Genomic DNA, 21,202 nt, shown 5'->3' on the forward strand with positions numbered 1-21,202 from the left:
TGTTAATTATCTGGGACAAGTTGAAGTTGGGAGCTAGGGTGAAATTAATTGTACACAGTGCCCCAGTTTCTTGAGTTCCTTGAGTAATTGTAATGCATGGCCTTTTGTACGTGCCAAATAATTCAGAAGGTTTTTCAAAAGAAAGAAGTTGAAATTCAGCTGTCACTTTGCAGGGTGGAGTACCAGTGGGCTTGGAAGCTGGAGACTCTCAAATTCCCAGCTGTTATTGAGGGTATAATGGCAAGGTATTTAGCGGAAAGTGCTTCTCTGGTCTCACCTCCAAAAACTGCTCACTGATTATTTGCATATTTCTTACCAGTTTGCTACTTCTAAATAACACCTGCTACTCAAGTTGCCTTAGAAAGCTGACGGCACCTGTTTCATCTACCTCTCCACATGACAGGTAACGGAGGAACTCATTCTTTCAGTCCTGCACTGGTATGCATAGTTTAAATTGTTTAATTTCTTTCAAAATCGTGTAACTAAAAGCCCTTCAGAAATTAGACTCTGTACATTCAGAGAGAAGGTGAGAAGGCGAATCTTGTCCCAAATGTCACTGCCCCTGCAAAATATTGCGGCTAGAGTGTTGATGGGTACAGGGTACCATCAACACACCACTCCTGTGCTCAAAAGCTTGTACTGGCTGCCTATATGGTATTTAGAATCAATGAGGTGGTGAGCTATATACAACTTAAAATAACATCAATTAAGTAGGGAAAATTATAGTTAAAAAGAAAGCTGCATAAAGATAACAGAATAGTCAACCATGGAGACAATTAAAAGCAATTTGTTTGACAGCCAGATGCAACAGAAATGCCTTTGCCAGTTTCCTAAAACTTATCAAAGACCAGACCTGGTGGGTCTCTTTAGGGGAGCCGTTTCACAAGCAATTCACTACTAATATTGGTACTGTGGGACAAGAGCATAGAAATTAACATGCCTTCTGTTTTAAAATATGTTGATTGGAAGGTTGCAAGTTCCAGGGAAGCTTTCGGGAAAGTTGTGAGCAAATATGGCCTTTTTAAAAAATGGAATGGCCTTTCAAAACCAAGTGCATTGCAAGGAAAAGTAAATTGAAGTAAATCTGTGTCATCTTGTCTGTAAATTATAGTGTTTGCATAGTTATGCCTTTGTTATCCGGTTCATTAACACTGGGGACAAGTGCTTGTTATATGCTATTTAAGTAAGTTGGCATTTCTTTGTTCACACACTTTTACTGGCATAATTAGATGTCAGATGAAGTTTGATGCTCACTGACCTTTACAGCAAAAAGGAAAGTATATACTCCTAAGCAAAACTTTAATTTCTTAGCCAAGATGACATACAAAAAAGGCTGCAAAGTGAGAACAGTGATCTGTTATACTGGATGAGCTTCTGTTGATGATAGCACATCATAGAATCATAGAATCATAGAGTTGGAAGAGACCACAAGGGCCATCGAGTCCAACCCCCTGCCAAGCAGGAAACACCACCAGAGCACTCCTGACATATGGTTGTCAAGCCTCTGCTTAAAGACCTCCAAAGAAGGAGACTCCACCACACTCCTTGGCAGCAAATCCCACTGTCGAACAGCTCTTACTGTCAGGAAGTTCTTCCTAATGTTTAGGTGGAATCTTCTTTCCTGCAGTTTGGATGCATTGCTCCGCTTCTCTGGAGCAGCAGAAAACAACCTTTCTCCCTCCTCTATGTGACATCCTTTTATATATTTGAACATGGCTATCATATCACCCCTTAGCCTCCTCTTCTCCAGGCTAAACATGCCCAGCTCCCTTAGCCGTTCCTCATAAGGCATCGTTTCCAGGCCTTTGACCATTTTGGTTGCCCTCCTCTGGACACGTTCCAGTTTGTCAGTGTCCTTCTTGAACTGTGGTGCCCAGAACTGGACACAGTACTCCAGGTGAGGTCTGACCAGAGCAGAATCATCATGTGTGTTTTCGGGGTTGTTGGGTGGGTTTTTTGGGCACCTTGCCAATTTACATTTTTAAAATAACTACTTTCTTAACTACTTTCTACCTAACTCACAGCTCCTTACAGTCAGTTATTTTTCTTCAACCAGTCTGCTCTTTCTGCCAATCCTACTGCTTTCGCTAAACCCTAATATTCTATTAGTTTGTAGTTCCTTCTGCAAGAGAACAAACTGTTTTGGGGTTGTTGTTGTTGTTTTTATTAAGCTCTGCTGTGTCCCTCCTGTTCTCTCTCTTTGCTGAGAAATTGCTGTTTCTTCATTCTGTGGCTTTCCTCTGAGTCACAGAGTTGTTCCTTCTGTTTGCTTTTCTAATTCTCTTACTTTCTTCCTCCTAAGCTGACAGGGGCCTGGATTTGATAGTGGATTTGAAAGTGGTTCATTCTTCTAAAACCATCTTGGCAAGAATACAGCCTATAGTCTAGCAAGTAGTCCTTTATTTTCAGGTAGGTAGCCATGTTGGTCTGACGCAGTTGAAATTAAAAATTAAAAAATAGTCCAGTAGCACCTTAGAGACCAACTAAGTTTGTTCTAGGTGTAAGCTTTCACGTGCATGCACACTTCTTCAGATACACTGAAACAGAAGTCACCAGACCCTTATATATAGACCCACCCCACCCTCCCACTATATATAAGGGTCTGGTGACTTCTGTTTCAGTGTATCTGAAGAAGTGTGCATGCACGTGAAAGCTTACACCTAGAACAAACTTAGCGGGTCTCTAAGGTGCTACTGGACTATTTTTTAGTCCTTTATTTGTTTGCTTGTTTCTATAACGCTTAAACTGATACCGTAACCACAGATATCACAATCATAACTGAAACCTCATGCCAGCTTGAAGGCTTACGATCAAGCTATTATTAACTCTGGGGTCATAAAACTGATGATAGGCAGGAAATGAATCTAAATAAATAAATGCTAAGGGCAAAGCATCAGGAAAGAGCAAGGAGAAATATGGAGAAGGGACATACGACTATGCAAAAATATGTAATGTATTGTAAGTTTGTGGGGTTAGCACAGGAATGGATTAATGGAGCCAGAAGGACTACTTGAAACTATATAGTTTCCAGGAACACCTTCTGGTAGGAGAATTATAGGTCAAATGCCTAGGTGTGGACATGGTTGGAGAAGATTCTTCATCCTTATCCTCTCCTTTTTAGTCAGAGAGGAGACTGCAAACTAGAAATAGTTTTAGAGAGAGAACGAATGAGAGAGCTGAAGAGTGCATGGTTACCTTAGGAATCATTGTTTGGTGCTGGCTATCCGACAATCTACAAGAAAAGGTTAGGTCTTGAGAGGTATTGTGAAAGATGAAAGAGAAGAACTGACTTAAAGTGCAGGGGAAATATAATCCCATTAAGAGGCTAAAGTGAAAAAGAGCAACAAATGTACAAGCAAACAACTCAAAGAGATGACCATAGGAAGGCAAACTGTAGGTAGCAATACAGAACAGTCAAATGCTGACTCCTGGACTTTCTGATAAAGGAGCAATATGAAAGGAAATCAGCAATTCAAGTGGACTGGCAATAGCTAAGTGGTCGGAGTAGACCATGCCCTCCAAGGTTCGCTGTGTGACAGTCAAATCACGGAGCAACCTATATTGCCAGTTCTGGAATCAGATTTTTCCTATGGAGCCTTTTCCTTTAATCTGTCTTTTGGTTACTTTTACCTCTTCTAGCTCTCTTAAATCAGAGACAGGGAATCTTTCTCTGATCATGGACCGTGTTACCTCTGTGGAAAACTGGGTGGGAGCAACAGAAGCCCCATAAGTGCCCACAATCACACACTCTTAATGTACACACACATGCACAAGTACACACACACAGCAAGGTTGAGAGGGAGGAAAAGAGAGGGAGGTAAAGGGATGTGTGTGTGAGTGAGTTTCTGTGTTGTGTGGTGGCTGGTGAGAGTTAAGAGTCCCTTTCTCACTGCAGAGCACAGGAGCCAAGCAATTTGGGGTCTTAGTGGAACAAGCTTAACATGAGTCAACAGTGTGATGCAGCAGCAGCAAAAAAAAAAAAAAAAAGCCATTACTATTCCAGGCTGCATCAACAGAAGCATTGTGTCCCGATCAAGGGAAGTAATAGCACCACTCTATTCTGCCTTGGTCAGACCACACCTGGAATACAGTATTCAGTTATGGGCACCACAATTTTAGTAGGATGTTGACAAGCTGGAACATGTGCAGAGGAGGGCAACCAAGATGATCAAGGAAACCAAGCCTTATAGGGAATGGTTGAAGGAGCTGTTTAACCTGGAAAAGAGGAGAGTGATGAGATACGATAGCCATCTTTAAATATCAGAAGGGCTGTCACATGAAAGATGCAGCAAGCTTGTTTTCTCCTGCTCTGGAGGGTAGGACTCGAACCAATGCCTTCAAATTACAAACTAAACATCAGGAAGAACTTTCTGACAGGAAGAACTGTTCAAGCGTGGATCAGTCTTCTTTGGGAGGTTGTGGACTCTCCTTCCTTGAAGATTTTAAAGAAGAAGTTGGATGATCTGTCATGGATGCTGTAGCTGAGATTCCTGCATTGCAGGGGGTTGGACTAGATGACCCTTGGGGTACCTTCCAACTCTACAATTCTATGATTCTATAATTTGGCTATGTAGAAAGAGCGAGATCATTCTAAGAATTATAAGAATCATTGGGAAAGAAGAAGCTGAGAGGCTACAAAGCCAATTGGGAATACTTCTTGGGGCATCCCACTGGACGCTGGTTCCCCATCCTTGGCTTTTATGTAGGAAGGTGGATCCACTTGATTCCAGGATCTAGTTGAAAGAAGGTTAAAAGAAAAGTAGACATGGAGACATTGGGCATCACTGATTTTTTGAGATAGACATTCTCCATTCTTGTGGAGGTGGAGGCAATGATCAGGGCAGTAAGAGAAGATTGCAGCAAAGGACTCAGAAGTTTGGCTACACTGTTGTAGAGCATTTCAAAATTGCCTGGAAAAAGAAGTTGTTGGCAAGAACTAGTAGTCTCTTCAAGTGACATGCCCAAGCATCGCACTGACATATTGATGCTTTGCTGTTCCAATATTCAAATGAAAATGATAAATAGTTGCCCATTTGAGGGACTAGGCCTCGGGAAAATTCTTGTCTGAAATAGTAGCGGGCTGCCAGATGTTGCTTTAAGCAGTGTCGTTTTGTTCTTGTCAGCTCATCCAGTTAATGGAAGCAATTTTGGTGCACTCCCTAGAGCACCTCGTGTATATGTCAAAAATAATTTGCATGTGTTGGAATGAAATTAATAGAGTTGATTAGGTGGAGCATATTTCTTGCGTAAGGTTTCACACAGGGTTTTCTTCAGCAATGTGAGAAGTTATGCACGTCAGCAGGTACAAATCGGTGCTTTGTGGCTACAGGCTAGAAAAGGGATGGGCAAGTGGCAGTGTGCAGGGCACATCTGGCCCTCAGAGCAATATTGTCTGGTCCCTGGCAGTCCTGGTGAATTTTAATCAAGGCATGATCAAAAGTTCTCAGCTCCACTTGCAAGGAAAGGAAAAGTTCCTGCAGTAAGACATACAGAAACCCCACACATAATTAGTTCTCCCTCTTGGATTTTGTACGTACTGTGTAAATATGCATATTTGTGTATAATTTTATGACAGACTGCATAACTGGGAAGCCTTTACTGCTTGATGGTGCCAATTTTATTAGAGAATCTGCCCATTTGTGAAGGAGTCTAGACAAAGCACATTTTGAGCTTCTGGACCACTGTCTAGAGAACAGAATGAGCCCTGAAAACACAAGCCATCCCTTTGAAACATGTGCATCTAAAGTGTTTTCAGTGTACATAGCAAAGTGTACGAGTAGCAAATATGGGTATTATGCAGTTAAACCTGCCAAAGAGCTTCTGATTGGGAAGGGGTCCTTGTTGAGTATGCACACAGTGGCAAATGAATGTAAATGGCAATTATACCTAGCAAAAGCTCTTGTGTGCTTAAACAATAATTTAATTAACTAGAGTAAAAATAACAAGTCAACAATTTCCACTAAAAAGAAATTAACTATAAAATGAAGTTCCACAATAACATATAGCTCACAATAAATGCAACTCATGGTGGTGGAAATTATGTATTTGCATCTTGAACAAAATGAAAAGACTTCAGGCTGATCTTTTCTTCTTTTTGTTGTCTCATATATATGAAATCTGCATGCCTCACCAGTTTAGCTCTGTTTTGTAATTTACATAAAGGTTTTGAAAGGCTATAAACTGAAACAAAATGGCAACTTTATGAATCTCAGCATATTTGCTATTAGTTGCTTTCCTTCATGGAATCTTTTCAGTGACCTAAAAGTATTGCCACTTCATCTAACGACCCATCCAATGAACCTATTAAGATTGCTTGCCAAGGCAGGAAAGGATATACAGTTTTAATATTTGTTGGCGACTGGCATTTAATGGGTTTTGTAAAAAAAAATAAAAATGGCATGGCAAGTTTGCACTTTCCCAATCTAGCCATGATCCAAAGACCCTTACAACTAGTTCCATGTTCCCAAGTGGGGTTTGACCTGGCATTTGTCAAACAGCAGCTGCCCAAGCTGCCTTACCTACAGTAGCTAAATATTACATGTATTTAGTAATTAAGAGTCGGTGTCGTTGAATAGTCTGAGCATTAGAATTGGACCCATGAGGTTTCTCTGCATAGTTGGGGACTCAGTTCTCTCCAGTTTGAATGCTCGGTCCCTAAACTGGTAACCCATTAAAGAAGGATGTCAGAGTGAACACAGGGATATTAAAGCATTCTGAATGCTAGAAATATGTTTAAATCATCGTATATCTGGTAGCAAAAATGTCCACATCATTAAAATAGCAAAACATAAAGAGGACTTCTCTGCCTGAACCCATATTGTAATACTAAATTGCTAGTAGCTGGGTTGATAATCTGATGAAGTATCTCCTCTCAGTGAAAACAGTTGATTCAGGGCTTGATCTAGTCCTCTAGCTGTAATCTTGCAGGAAAAATAGATTTGGAGCAGAAAATGCACATTCAAATGAGCCATTTTCTTAATAAAAAAAGCAACCCTGAGAGCAAAGCCCGATTCACAAAATCCTTCAACATTCCAGGAGTAGGCAACACAACAAATCTATATTCTGATGATTGCCTCTTTCCAACACATGGGAGGAGGAAAGGAAAACACAAGAGGCAACCAGTATGCCGTCCAGGTGGAGCAGCTTTGTGGCAGGCGAAGCCTTCCTCACTGATGGCATTCATTCATGAGGAAGATGCCCAGCCAACCGTGAGGAGCAGCAGCCAGAGCTCCTTCCCAAAAATGCTGGGGAAAGCAGACACAATGTGAAATTGTTAGATTATGGCGAGGGCAGAAAAGCGGAGATGTTTGGATGAACTGTGAGAGGCACACAGAAGGGCTCGAGAGGCTGTAAATTGATTTCATTTCATTTAAATATTTCGGGGCCACTTTTCATTCCAAATCTCAATGTGCTCTACAGTAAAAACAAAACAAAAGCAACAATACTATGAAACATCATTTTAAAAAAGCCTCCGCAGCAGGCAGGTTAATTAAAAGCTGGCACCCAGTGATTTGGAAAAGCCTGTGTAAACATACATTTTTAGCAAGAGAAACAAATTGCTGTTGGTGCCTCCTGGATCATGGCAAGGAGATCATAGTAACACCAATTTTTTAAAAAAGGATCTGGAAAACTACAGGTCAGGTAGCTTAATGTCTGCTCCAGTGAAACCGGTGCAAAGCATTGTAAACAATAAAACAACCAAGCATATAGAAGAACAAGTGTTTCTGAAGGGGAACTAGCATGTTTGCAAAGGCCAGTTCTCTGGCTCAGTAACCCTTTAGAGTTCTTAGAGAGGATCAGCAAGGGATCCAACTTACATGATGCACTTGGACTTTCAAAAAGCTTTTGATGCAGTCCTTAAGATTCCTGAAGAACCTTGGTAGTCATGGAATAAGGGCACAAATCCTCCTATGGATCAGTAACTGTTTAAAGAGCAAGAAACAGAAAGGAGAAATGAATGGCCTTCTCCCAATGGAAGGATATAGGAAACGGGGATTCCCAAAGATTGATACTGGGACCTGTGCTTTTAACTGATTCATAGATGAGTTGGAGTTTGGGAATGAGTTAGGTAGTCATGTCTACCAATGACACCAAATTGCTGAGTTTGGTAAATGCAAAAAGGGATTGTGAGGAGCTCTAAAAAGATCTCTCCAAGTTAGGTGAACGAGTGTTCAAATGGCAAATGGGATTCAAAAAAAGCAAGTGTAAAAGTGATGCACATTGGGGCAATAAATAAATCCTAATTACCTTATACAGTGACTGGCCAGGGAAGAGATATTGGGCCATGGTGGGATAGTTCAACAAAAATGTTGACCCAGCATGCAGCAGCTGTGAAAAAGGGGAACTCCAATCTAGGGATCATTAGGAATTGAATTGAAAATAAAACTGCCAAGATCCTAATTCCATTATACAAATCTATCGGACAATGCACTTGAAATATGTGTGCAGTTCTAATTGCCATACCTCAAAAAAGACATCACAGAGGTAGAAAAGGTGCGGTAAACTACAACCAAAATAATCAGAGATGTAGTGACTCTCCTAAGAGGAAACGTCACGGGATTTAGATTAGAAAAATGGCACACAAGTGGGGACATGGTAGAGATGTATAAAAATGGATGGTGTGGAGGAAGTAAATCAAAGCTCTTCTCCCCCTTTCATAATACCAGAACTCGGGGACAATGAAGTGGAATGTTGAAAGATTTAGAACATATAAATGGAAGTACTTATTGACATGGTACATTGTTTAATTGTGGAGTTCATTGATACAGGATGTTGTGAAGGCCACCGACTTGGATGGCTTTAAAAGGGGGTTAGATAAATTCATGGAGAATAAGGCTACCAATGACTACTAGTCACGATGACTGTGGGCAGATCTACACGCGTCCTTTATAGCATTAAAATACATTATTAAAATGTATAAAACCAGAGGGTGCTGCAGACCAGCAAACCACCAGCAATGGGAAACGGCCTTAAAGGTTTTCAACGTTATTAAATATAACATTCTATAAGATCATTGTAGATCCAGCCTGTGTCCTACTGCCTGTATCAGAAGCAGTATGCTACTTAACACCAGTTACCGGGGAAGTCTCTCTCAACTTCTCATTTTTTCAAGCTTAAATTCAGTTTTTCACATTAGTGGGGGGGAGGGAGTCCTCATAAAAATTCTTCAGCATTTTAGTGCAATTTCCCCTAATACGCACATTTTTGTATGCAGCTTTCCCTACGCATTTTTCTATGTTATTTTCTTGAACATATGCAATTTAATGCACATTTTGTACGCTTCACTTGGATACAGAATGGCACTGAAAAATTCAGGGAAGTGCCAGTTTCAAAAGACGGCTGCTTTTCAGTTTGCACTTTGTTTTAAAATTGTGCACTAGAATCACCTTTAAATGCACATTGCACAGTATTTCTTCCCCACCCTTAGTCACTGCCACCATAGCTAGTGTTCAGGGATGATGGTAGTTGTACTCCTGCAACATCTAGAGTGTCACAGGTCCCCCACCCCTGCTGTACCCTATAGTGAGCATCCATTTACCTCTGCATTTTCTATCGCTAGCGAAATAAATACAATTCCAGGAGGCCAGTTAGCGTTACATTTTCTGTTGGCAGGAAATGAATACAGTGCACAAAGTGGAGGTAGAATTAGCATCTTTCATAGAAAGGGATGGCAGATATAAGAAGTGGATGGATGTTTAATTATGCAAATAGAGTTCTCAGATCTGATAATGCAGTGACATGAAACTGTCTTCACTGCATAGTCTAAAACATATGACGAGGAAGATTTTATCCCTAGGCTCTGTATATATATAATTTCTAGGAGGGCTGGTCCCTTTAAAAGCACCAAGAAAAATACATCTGAGATTTTAATATGCCTTGCTGCTGCCAAGCCCCATTCATAATGACAACTGAAGTAGGCAGACAGTTCTGTCTCCTGTGCATTTATTAATTTGAAGAGGGAAAAAAATGTCAGTAGGAAAGTTTTATAACTAGCTCTAGGAGATTAAATTTTGTATAAAATATTGGGCCCAACTCGGCCTAACTTAAAACTCTTATCAGTCTGATTAATTTGAAAGAGCAAGATTTAATCTCAGTTGATTAAAAACAACATGGCTTTACCAATCCATTATCATTTGACTCCAATTCAAATGTACCCCAAGAAATCCATACAAATAAAATACCTGGCAGAGGTAATTAAGCATGACACCATTAGCAGGTTAGAAAACGATGTCTTTACTAGAAAAGGGGTCTCAATATAACAATATTGAGTTGTTGGGGTCCACAATATCCCGATGTAAAGGACAAAAACCCACACAAACAATATGTGATCATTATACACCTTTAGGCGCCAGGCGAAAACATTACTTTGACTGATTAGCATCCTATATGCTTTTAAATGTATTTGTGGGAGAGGGGGTTATTGGTTTGGTTTATTTTTGTTCTTGTTTTTATTATGTATTTTGTGTTTTTGTTTTGTATTTTTATGCTGTGAACCACCCTGACATCTTCAGATGAAGGGCAGAATACAAATTTAATAAATAAATAAAAATTAAAAATCTAACTGATCCCACTGGTTTTTAAACACACAAAAAATGTGTCATTAACATACATAAAATATAACAGTTTATATGCAGCTTATTTGTCTGATTATCACATCTGTGAGAATTTTCTGAGGCGTAAGAACATTCCTATAATAAAGTGGACCTTGACTGGATCTTGTGGAGGAAATATTCACCTGTAGACTTTGAACCCAAGTGTCACATGAATTGAACATGTCAATGGACCTCTTGTGTTTCTTGCAAAATTGCCCAGTGAGACTGTGGTGACTTTAAGAAAGACTTGGGAATTTTGGAGCCTGAACTCAATAAGCCTAACTGCTACTATGTGACTGTGATTACACTAGACCTATACGAGAGTAGGGAAGAACTTTAAATATTAAGGGTCATAGCATCAAACTTAGTCGGAGTGATTTGGGCACCAGTGGGGAGGATACATCAGTCACTAACAGAAAAAGGTTTGTATTAATCCTATGTAATATAATTTGAATGCTAGTGTTGTTTGTACGAAGGAGAATAAAAAGAGATTTGTATCAACTTTAATTAATTTAATCTGAACACTTTGACTACATGTTTATATAGTCTACCTGATTGGGTCAGCAATAGGGCTAGGGGTTTATCAGTGAGGAAAACCGGTAATTGATGGGAGCAGTTATGTATAAATATATTTGCAGATGTAGCTGTTATGTATAAATATATTTGCAAATCCTGAAGAAGCAAATAATGCAAGGCAGATAAATATTGGAAATCCTTATTATCTATCTGAGAAGCAAGTTTTGTAAAATAGTAAGCTCCTGTGAAAGTTTCCTCAATGGAGAACATGTTTTAGAAAATGAAAAGCTCCTGTAAAAATAACAAGATAAAATTTTGTTGGAGCAAATCTCATTGTAGTAATTTATAAGCTATGGCCCGCACAGGTTGTTTTCTCCCTCTCCCCCTCTTTCTCTCTGCAAATCAAGCAGCCTAGGCACAATCACCATAATTCACAATTCCAGGAGCAGAACAGGCAAAACAGTTACATTAAGCACATTGTTGTTGTGATGTTTTGTAACTGCATCACTCGCACAGATGGCACTTCACTCTCTTTTTTTTGTATCAGCAATGGCAAGCCATTCTAGTTCTGAGACTGATCTCCTGTTGTCCCAGACAAGCTGGCCTCAGCCCAGGGTTTGTTTGATCAACTCTCTTCTAGGAAAAGACATCTTTGGGGATGCTTACAGCATTGTGGGTTGTTTGGCTTCTTCCTGTATACTGTCTTATTGTACATTTTAATTAAGGATGTTTTAATGCTACTGTGGGTTTTAATTATGGATTGATGTTATAGTTGTAAACTGCTTAGAAGCCATTTTGGTATATAAGTTATATAAAACAAATTTTCCTGGAAATTCCACTTTCTGTTTATTTTCTTATGTGCCAGTCTAATCCTTCAAGAGCAGAGAAAGGTGAAAGAGCAATACTTTCCCCACTTCCTATTTCACCTTTATATTCTTTGGAAATCTCACATCAGCAGCTTGAGTGGGGAGCTAAACCTTGAAACGTATATAGAGTTGAAATAAGAAGTAGAAAAGAGTGTCAATCTTCTGTACTTCCTCTTTTACCTCCATCTGCTCTTCACAGGGGGCCAGTGCTGGATTTACATAAAAGCTAAACAAGCTATAGCTTAGGTGCCCCCCCCAAAAAACAAATTAAAGGAAAAAAACACTGGATGTACATTACCAAAATATAAGATAAAAAACAAATAAAATAAAACCTACATACAGCAACAGTGTTTTGTGTTGTGTAGGCTTCTATTTTGTTATGTGCAAATGGCTTTAGATACTTATTAGGTCCATAAATTACCATATAGCATATATTCAACACAAAAAACACTGACAATTTGTTGTTGACAAAGGACAGCTGGACATATAAAGGGTCCCATTACCTTCAGTAGTTTAAAGGTAAAGGTAAAGAGACCCCTGACCATTAGGTCCAGTCACAGATGACACTGGGGTTGCGGCGCTCATCTCGCTTTATTGGCCGAGGGAGCCGGCGTACAGCTTCCGGGTCATATGGCCAGCATGACTTCAGTAGTATAGGGCCTCATCAAACCTAAATCCGGCCCTGCAGGGGGCAGCCACTCTCATCCACCTCATGGCAAAGGGAACGAAGGGTGTGTTTGGTGGGCCCTTGGGCTTCATGAATGCCAGAGGAAGTCCTCAAGGGTACCACACTGGTGATCCCAGCACTAGGGCAGTTGAGTAATTTCAGTACCAAAACCAAGTTGGTGGCCAGAGTGAAATGGATCCCATGACCTCCAACATCTCTGGAGGGCAAATCAGGACATGCACACCGCACCATGCCCCCCACCCAGGTTGCGCCATGGCAACCTGAGGCCTCCTTAGAGCATCCTGGGAGTGTGTGCAAGCGCCAACAGTGGGCCTCACTCTCCCGTGAGCTGATGGAGCTGTAGTAGAGAAGAAGGGTGTCATATTGATGGGGAAGAGCAGGAGCAATCATGCCTCCTCAATCCTGCTGCCACTGCAGGAGCTGATTCTGCAGCCCCCCATCAGCAGGCTGCGCCAAATCAGCGTGTCCCAGGACAAAAGCAGAGCCTGTGGTGCCTTCAAAGGAATTGTGAACTTCGCACTTGGAAGTTATGGGATCCAGGTGATTGGTTGCATCTAGGCAAACTGGAAGTTGGACTTTTAGCATACTCTAGCAACATATTTAGGTATGAAATACTCAGTATCTCTATTTAGTGGCCTTTTATTACTATGGAGGAGTCATTTTAGATTTTGGTGGTATGTCTTAAGGGAGGACAGGCCTGTCAAGCAAGGCTTGTGAGAAAAAGAATTACTGTCCATATAAGGTGGTAAAAGTGATAAGAAAGAGGCGGTTTTGTTCTTCCAAATCCTGGCATGACTGCAACGTGCATAAGCAGGCCATTAGTTCCATGTGACCTGGCTACAAATATTTCCAGATCTTTGCCTAGGCAACAGACTCTGGCCTTGGTTGTGACTCCCTAAGGTGTTCCAAGTTTCTCTGTGTGCCTGTTCTCCCTCCCCATCTCTCTCCCCATATCCACTTCTTTGCCCTGCTGTTTTCATGCTTGTCCTAACTCCCTTCCAGGTGGAATTTTCAGTTTTGATTCTGGTTTGCTCTCAAGTCAGTCCATCAAACATTCCCCCTGTGAAACTGCTCCAATGTCGTATGCAATCCTAATCCTTCTGGGCCTCCTACTTCAGCTTCCCACATGCTCTGCTACCAGTAAAGGTAAAAGTAAAGGAACCCTGGACAGTTAAGTCCAGTCAAAGGTGACTATGGGGGTGCAGTGCTTATCTTGCTTTCAGGCCGAGGGAGCCGGCGTTTGTCCACAGACAGCTTTCCGGGTCGTGTGGCCAGCATGACTCAACCACTTCTGGTGCAACTGAACACCGTGATGGAAACCAGAGTGCATGGAAACACTGTTTACCTTCCCGCTGCAGTGGTACCTATTTATCTACTCACACTGGTATGCTTTCGAATTGCTAGGTTGGCAGGAGCTGGGACAGAGCAACGGGAGCTGGGACAGAGCAACGGGATTTGAACCACCAACCTTCTGATCAGCAAGCCCAAGAGGCTCAGTGGTTTAGACCACAGCGCCACCCATGACCCTTTAAAAATCTCACACCCAACATGGGGCTGGAACCCACAACCCTGAGATTAAGAGTCTCATGCTCTACTGACTGAGCTAGCCGGTGTTAACACTATTTTCCACCCCCTGGTATGTTGAGTTTCACCTCCTGTCTTAGTTTGAGGCAGGCCTTCCCCCTTGACTTTGCCTTCTTCTCTTGAATGCTTGTTCCTCAATTAGGTCAATTAACCCACTCCACACCCATCCTCTCAGAGTGCTCCAACTTTCATATTGCAAATGCATTAAGCACATTAATTACTTATCTTTAATCTTCCTCCTTCTTAGCTAATAATCTTATATAAAGCTTGGCTCATCAGTCCCTTTGCTATCATTTGCTAAGCTGAAAAGATCCCAAATGTTCCATTGTGAAGTGTGTGTATAGATTTCAGTATACTGATAGCTGTACAGCAACCATAATTCCAGCACACTGACACTGGACTAACACAATTTTACTTGTACTTGACACTTGACAGGGGAATGGGAGTTGGCGTGGCATACAGATGAAAAATAGACCTTGATCAGAGACAGATATGTTGAAATGGAAAGGGAGAAAAGGTCTGTTTATTTGTCTTTACAAACATTGCTTGCGGGACTGCTCTTCTTCCGCTCTGTGTATGCAGGTCTCATTAGGAGAATTTTGCAGCAGGGAAGGAAGGTAATTGCATAAATTTCAGTTTTCCAGGAACAGACTCTCAGCTCTAATGGAATCATGGTTTCGATGCACTTTCCTCAGCTTTCTGACTCAATGAGAAAAAGCAGTGACTAGACTGGAGTGTTTGGCATCACCGGCACATCACTCATGAGCCACAGAACTGCTCTTTGTACCCAAATCATATTGCTTGCCCTTCTTGGAATCTGCCATTTCTTCCTTCTTTAGAGGAGACAGTCTGTACTTCCACACTGCTACTGTTATTACAGGTTTGCAGTGTCCGTCTGAATGATATTTGTGGGTACCTTCCAGCTATGCCTTGAGGCTTCCCTGGAAACCTGATGTGGAGGCAAGATCTGTTAGAGTCTATTAATGATGTGTGCTCTTCCATCCAGTGCTGACATTATACAGCATTGGGTCTAGCATAGAGCAAAACAGCCTTCTGTGTTTCCAGCTTCCAGAATCAGCCAAAACTTAACGAACAGAAAGCTCCCCTTGGCCTATTGTTCCACATCCTAGATGGGAAAAGGCCCACCAATTTGTCTCAACAGAACTCATTCTCTAATAACTGGTATCTATAAATTTTACATAATACACAACTGTGTATTGTACATCATATTATATACCATACGACTATTAATTACGTATTATCAACCTATTTATTTGATTTAAGAATGTTATATCTATCTCATGCATTATTGTAAGCATTCATGAATATCCACTAATCACTACCCTCCATAATCTTACATTCATAACAACAACAATAATAATTAATATTATTTATTTATACCCTGCCCATCTGGCTGGGTTTCCACTGATGAGCCATAATACAATGCTTTCCACCAGAGAACTACAAGTGAAAAACCTGAAACTCAAAGGGTGTCCCATATCGACCTAGAGGAGAGCGTCCTATAATCAATACCCCCTGTTCCACCCAGCCCCCACTAGCACCACATCAGCCTATATACTGCCATTGACAGTCTACCCCATAAGGACACAATAGTAGACACAATAGCCCCACTGCTAATACGTCAGGTCAAGGTGTAGCAAATGTGAGGGAAGAGATTGGCTACATTTTTAATTATAAAAAACACGAAAAGCACTATGAAACCCTGCATGAAGGCAAATTTAGTAGTAAAATAGATAAAGAGTATCTCTTTTAACAATGCTCTGGGATGCATGCGCACCACTCGTCACCCTCCTCAACAACCAAATTCAACCTTTATAAACTAAAAGTAGTAAAACAGAGGAGGTAAGTTGTAACATGGTAAGCGTACCAAAAGGTGTGCTTGGACTAACAAAAAGTAGCTTATTTAAAGCACCCAGCTTACAACTAGGAGATGTCGCACAACCACAACTTTTTTGAGCCCCAAAATAAGCCGACTAAACCCCTACAAAATCACCTAACTATACATTAAACCAAACCATTTACCTAGGTTAGTAAAGTAAATGAGATTAAGCACCACCACCCAGCCTTATAAGTGCCGCAATGGAGCAATGAAAGAATAATGAAAAACTTTAAGCAACACGTAGCAAAGATAAACCGCTGTACCTCCTGCATCATGGTCTAGCAAAACACTATCAGACAAAGAGAACCTTTAGCCTGACCTCCCGAAACCAAGCGAGCTATTTTTAGGCAGCACTAAATCAGAGTGCACCCGTCCCTGTAGCAAAAGGGTGGGAAGGCCTATAAAGAGGGGTAAAAAACCAATCGAGTTTGGTGATAGCTGGCTACTCAACAAAAGAATTTAAGTTCAACTTTAGGCATAACATGAACCCACCACTAAAATTCCATTTCTAAACCTAAAGAGAATTAATGGGGGTACAGCCCCATTGAAGCAGAATACAGCCCGAACGGAGACCCTTTTACCCCGTTCCCCTACCATAGGCTTCTAAGCAGCCACCAAAATAAACCACGTCATAGCTGAACCAAAGCAAATCCCAACAATCCAACCACCCTCCCAACCCATACCTTGAGTTATTCTATAATAATATAGAAGCACCAATGCTAAAACTAGTACATTGGTACCTCGGGTTAAGTACTTAATTTGTTCCGGAGGTCCGTTCTTAACCTGAAACTGTCCTTATCCTGAAGCACCACTTTAGCTAATGTGGCCTCCTGCTGCCGCCGCGCTGCTGGAGCACAATTTCTGTTCTTATCCTGAAGCAAAGTTCTTAACCTGAAGCACGTTTTCTGGATTAGCGGAATCTGTAACCTGAAGTGTATGTAACCTGAAGCGTATGTAACCCAAGGTACCACTGTAATAAGAAACAACTCTATTCGCACTCCTTTAAATCAGAATAGAAAAAAATGCATTGACAGTCATTTATTATCTTCCCAAGGCATCACAGTAGCTGCTCATATACAGTGAAGTAAATTTGTGGTGTAAAATCATCCTATAGAATAAGACATGGCTGTTTTTATTACACACACACCTGCTGTAAAATCACTGCCACTATAGCCTCAAGAATTGACATCTTTGGTTTGATTAGGATCCTAGATGGCTGGCTCATGGCAGATTGTCTTGCTAAATGGAGACAATCTTTGCACTCTGATCTTTTTCAGAGCATCCCTATGCCCACCTATTCAGAATTCAGTGGGACTTAACAGATAAATGAAATAACTTAACAGATAAAAGAAATTGAATTGCACTCTTAAAATAGTTTAAATGCACATCAGCATAAAGGAAAAAGCAACCTTTTGGAGCTGGTTGCTCCTGTTAGTAATGTGGGTTTTTGATGCCTAATGAAATGAATGACTTGTAAGGCAAGCCTGCCAGTTGCCTTTATAATTTTGGAAATAATAAATAAAGGATCTACCCATGGCAATTTAAACTTGATGTGAGTAATGAACTCAAACTTTAAGGTCAGCGGCTGAGGGATGTGGGGTAGGGATTTAGCATCACTTGTTTCTATTTTAAAGGTTATTTCAAGTTTTTCCCCCTCCCTAAGGGAAAGAAACGCAGAGAAGCTGGTCCTGTCTGGAACATCAGGAGTGAGACATTTGTACATACGGACTGTCAGTATAATTGTCAAGCTAAATGAAGCTGTCCCTGGACTCTGACAGTCTTGTTAGAATGGGCTCCAGAAAAGCACCATGAGCAGACAGCCTGGTGAAATAAATATGAACAGGGAATGGATACTGGGTGAGAGTTGTTTCTAAATAGGCTTTGGCTGTAAATAATATGTGCAGAATGGCTTACCCCTTTCCCAGGTGGGCGGCAGTTGTGGCCCCTCATGTTTGGCAACCGTTCCCTGAGCATACAGGTTTGGCCCGGCCATTTAGGAATTCCCCTGGCCAGCCAGGTCGCAGGGTGGGACTGCCCTCCAAAAAGTCAAATTAAACTGGTCAGAGCACCTCCTAATGGGCAGTGCCTCACTGGCTGATCGGGTATTGATTGCCCCCATGCCCAGTCAGGCAGGAACACATAAAAGCCAAGAGCAGAAGCAGAAAGATAGAACCGCGTGGGACAAGGATCAGCGAGGGACAAGTAGCAGGTAGTGGACGGGCAGTGTCTAAGCACCTGGAGAGGACAGCAGCATCTCGGGACTGCAAGTAAGAATGGTTTCTTATTTCCCCCATTCATGCAGTATGTACATACTGTTTGGGGTAGCTTTGCGGCAAGGCTTTTCAATGCTAATACGCTGGTCGGAACTTTGCTTGCTGAGTTTTGTTTTAAAATAGGCTTTGGCTGTAAAGAATACGCACAGAAGAGAAATATGATGCAAGGAGAATTGTCTGGGCAGTTGCATCCTGTCACAGAAAAATTGCTTGCAAAAATGCACAAACTAGACAAAAACGGGTAGAAAAAAATGTATGTTAGGGGAAATTGCATATAATGTTTCCCGTGAATTAAAAAAATGAAATTGGAGGAGCTGAACTTAAGATTGCAAAAATAAACTGGAATTGACAGATTCACCCATACCTACCCCTCACTAACCCAAAATGTCACCTGGACCTGATTTCCCTCTCAGTGCTGCTTGTTTTACTTTGTTGGTTGCTGAAAACTAGGCACTAGCCACACAAAGGAGAGAAGTATTGATTGGTACACTTCGGAAAGTCCGACAGTTTGCAAAAGTGAAAGAACAAATACAACAAAAGCCCTTTGAGGGGGGGACCCTCTCCCCCATACAACCTAATGAGGATTGGGCATGCTTAGTGGCCATGGAGTTGCTGATCTGCAGTCAGAGTGGGGGGTGGTAACTGAAAAATTGATAGTGAGAAGTGGGGAGATGGAATAGAGCATCTAGTATTCTGAATGAAAACATTCCACATTGCAGCAGTGTGGCCCACAAGTTCCGTGTCAAAGTATTCTTGCAGCCCACTTGGTATGAAAAATTGGACTGCCCTGATCCAGACTAAATGCAAACTATAACCAAGGTTTGTTTGGCTCAGTGTGACATGCAAAATGAGTCACTGTGTCACACATCAGTTCTAGATTTTTTTTAGGGGGTCAATAATGTCTTAACACTTGTCCAACACGTGTCCAACACTTTGTCCATCATTTTGCTATTCCCAGGAAGGTTTTCTGTCTCTGCCTCAGTTCCAGCGGCAAAGACAGAAAAAATGTTGGAGAGATTGCTTTTGCATAATTGACTAAAATAATGTAATCATAAAGTTTTGTTGAGCCCACCTGTGTTTTTCTGATGATAGCCAGAATCTACGGTGTCAAGTGTAAAGCAGTTCATTCAGTGGACATGCTGTGTTACAGCCTAGGTACAGCATTACCTCTGAAAATAATTAGTGTCTGATCTGCAAGACTTACCTTTCTTAATATACTGCATGATTTTCTTGTCCTTGTGTTGAAAAGTATGTTATTTCTTTAGCAGTTCCTAGTGACCTACTAGCTAATAATTTCACATTGCTTTGTTGATGTCAACCTTTTCATAATTGCCAACCAGGGCAGGGGCCATACGCTCCCACTTATAGATGAGATATGCTATGTTTTTACAGCTGGTCTTCCTCTCTCTTTTTTATGACAAATTTTATACTCTGGTTGAATGGTAAATTGTACAGCCTTGGCAATTTACACTAGCAGAGTGATACATGACATGTTTTCAAATCAAAGTTGTTTGCATGCTGTTTCAGAAGAATAAATGCAGCTACATGTCAGCAGTTTTAAATTCTGAATGTGGAAATGGGTTGGTGAAGCAAATAGCAGGAGAGGCAGCTCACGCTTCTCTTATACTTGGCTAAGCCTGCAAGAGTCTAAAGCTATGTAATAATTTTGCCATGACTAGCACTCATGAGGCACACCAGCGATGCAGGCAAAGTGACCACTAGTCACACCACTAAGGACAGCTCCTATCAAACAACGTGAGCCAATGAAGACTGGATGTGAACTGAAGCCTTGTGAGCTTCTGCTTCCAGTCCACCCCAAGCCCCTTTGAAGGATGATGACCCTTAAAGGACCAGCATCCCGGGTTGCAGGCGACTCTCAATGTGACTTCCTGCTTGGCATGCTTCCTGTGCCATTGGATGGTGATTCTTGGGCTCAAGGGAAGGTGCTTGTGAGGGTCGTGGCTCCAGTTTTGCTGTTCTACAGGTTGTTGCTCATCAGCTGTAGGTGCTGTGGCCTCAAACTCAAATGTCAGGAGCCCAGTAGAAAAGCCTCAAACTCCTTTAACTATGGAGCCAGAGACCCAGCAGGGTGCCGTTCAGTGTTGGGAGCAAGTCCCATTGAACTCAGTACTTCCATGGAAGCATGCATAGGCTGGGGGGGGGGTAGGTCCACAACCACATAGTTCTTCAAGCATTTACTAGTTCTACCTGTAAATCTCTTGTAGCCATGGGGCCCTTCCCCACCTTTTGAACAAAATTTGTTTGGTGACAGCATCCGTGAGCAAAAAAGTTATTTATTTAAAATAGATATTGCTTTATTCATGCCTGCCCGTGTCTGTGTTGCCCATTCCTGTTCCTTACTGTCTCACTTTATGCCAGTCCTTCTGCTGAATAAAATGCCACAATTTGTTTTTAGAATGTTAAAAAATCATTCACAATGCACAATTTTTTCTGGATATTGTAAACTCTCTAAATCTACTCCAGTAGTTTATAAAGAAACCAGGGTTCTGTAAATATTGCTTTTAGTAGTGAACGAATAGGTTGGCAGTGATGTTTTTCTTTAACGATCTCTGTATTTTACAGATATATATTGCTTCTGAGGGAATGCATCTTTGGGGCTTAAGGTGCAATAATACCTTAGCATCTAACCAGGCCTGAACCTAGCTTTTTTTCAGGATGGAAACTAAGATACTCATATACTTCATTTTCAGCTCCATGCAGAAAGCTCAGGACACAAACGAAATACAATTACAGTGCAATCCTATTCATGTCTACTCAGAAGT

General features: G+C 41.3%; 1 long non-coding RNA gene across 2 annotated transcripts; it reads left to right on the plus strand.

The window, feature by feature from the left end:
* The first annotated feature begins 322 nt into the window (after positions 1 to 322).
* Positions 323 to 18,110, plus strand: LOC128413895 (uncharacterized). 2 transcript variants are annotated; one of them, XR_008330510.1, is made up of 5 exons: positions 323 to 403; positions 2,303 to 2,409; positions 13,665 to 13,808; positions 14,682 to 16,882; positions 17,127 to 18,110. It is a non-coding gene; the product is annotated as an uncharacterized LOC128413895 (long non-coding RNA). The 2 variants fall into 2 exon arrangements; XR_008330509.1 differs by having other exon boundaries at positions 14,682 to 14,763; positions 17,810 to 18,110.
* Positions 18,111 to 21,202: the final 3,092 nt, after the last annotated feature.

Source organism: Podarcis raffonei, chromosome 5, assembly GCF_027172205.1.
Source record: "Podarcis raffonei isolate rPodRaf1 chromosome 5, rPodRaf1.pri, whole genome shotgun sequence".
NCBI lineage: Eukaryota > Metazoa > Chordata > Lepidosauria > Squamata > Lacertidae > Podarcis > Podarcis raffonei.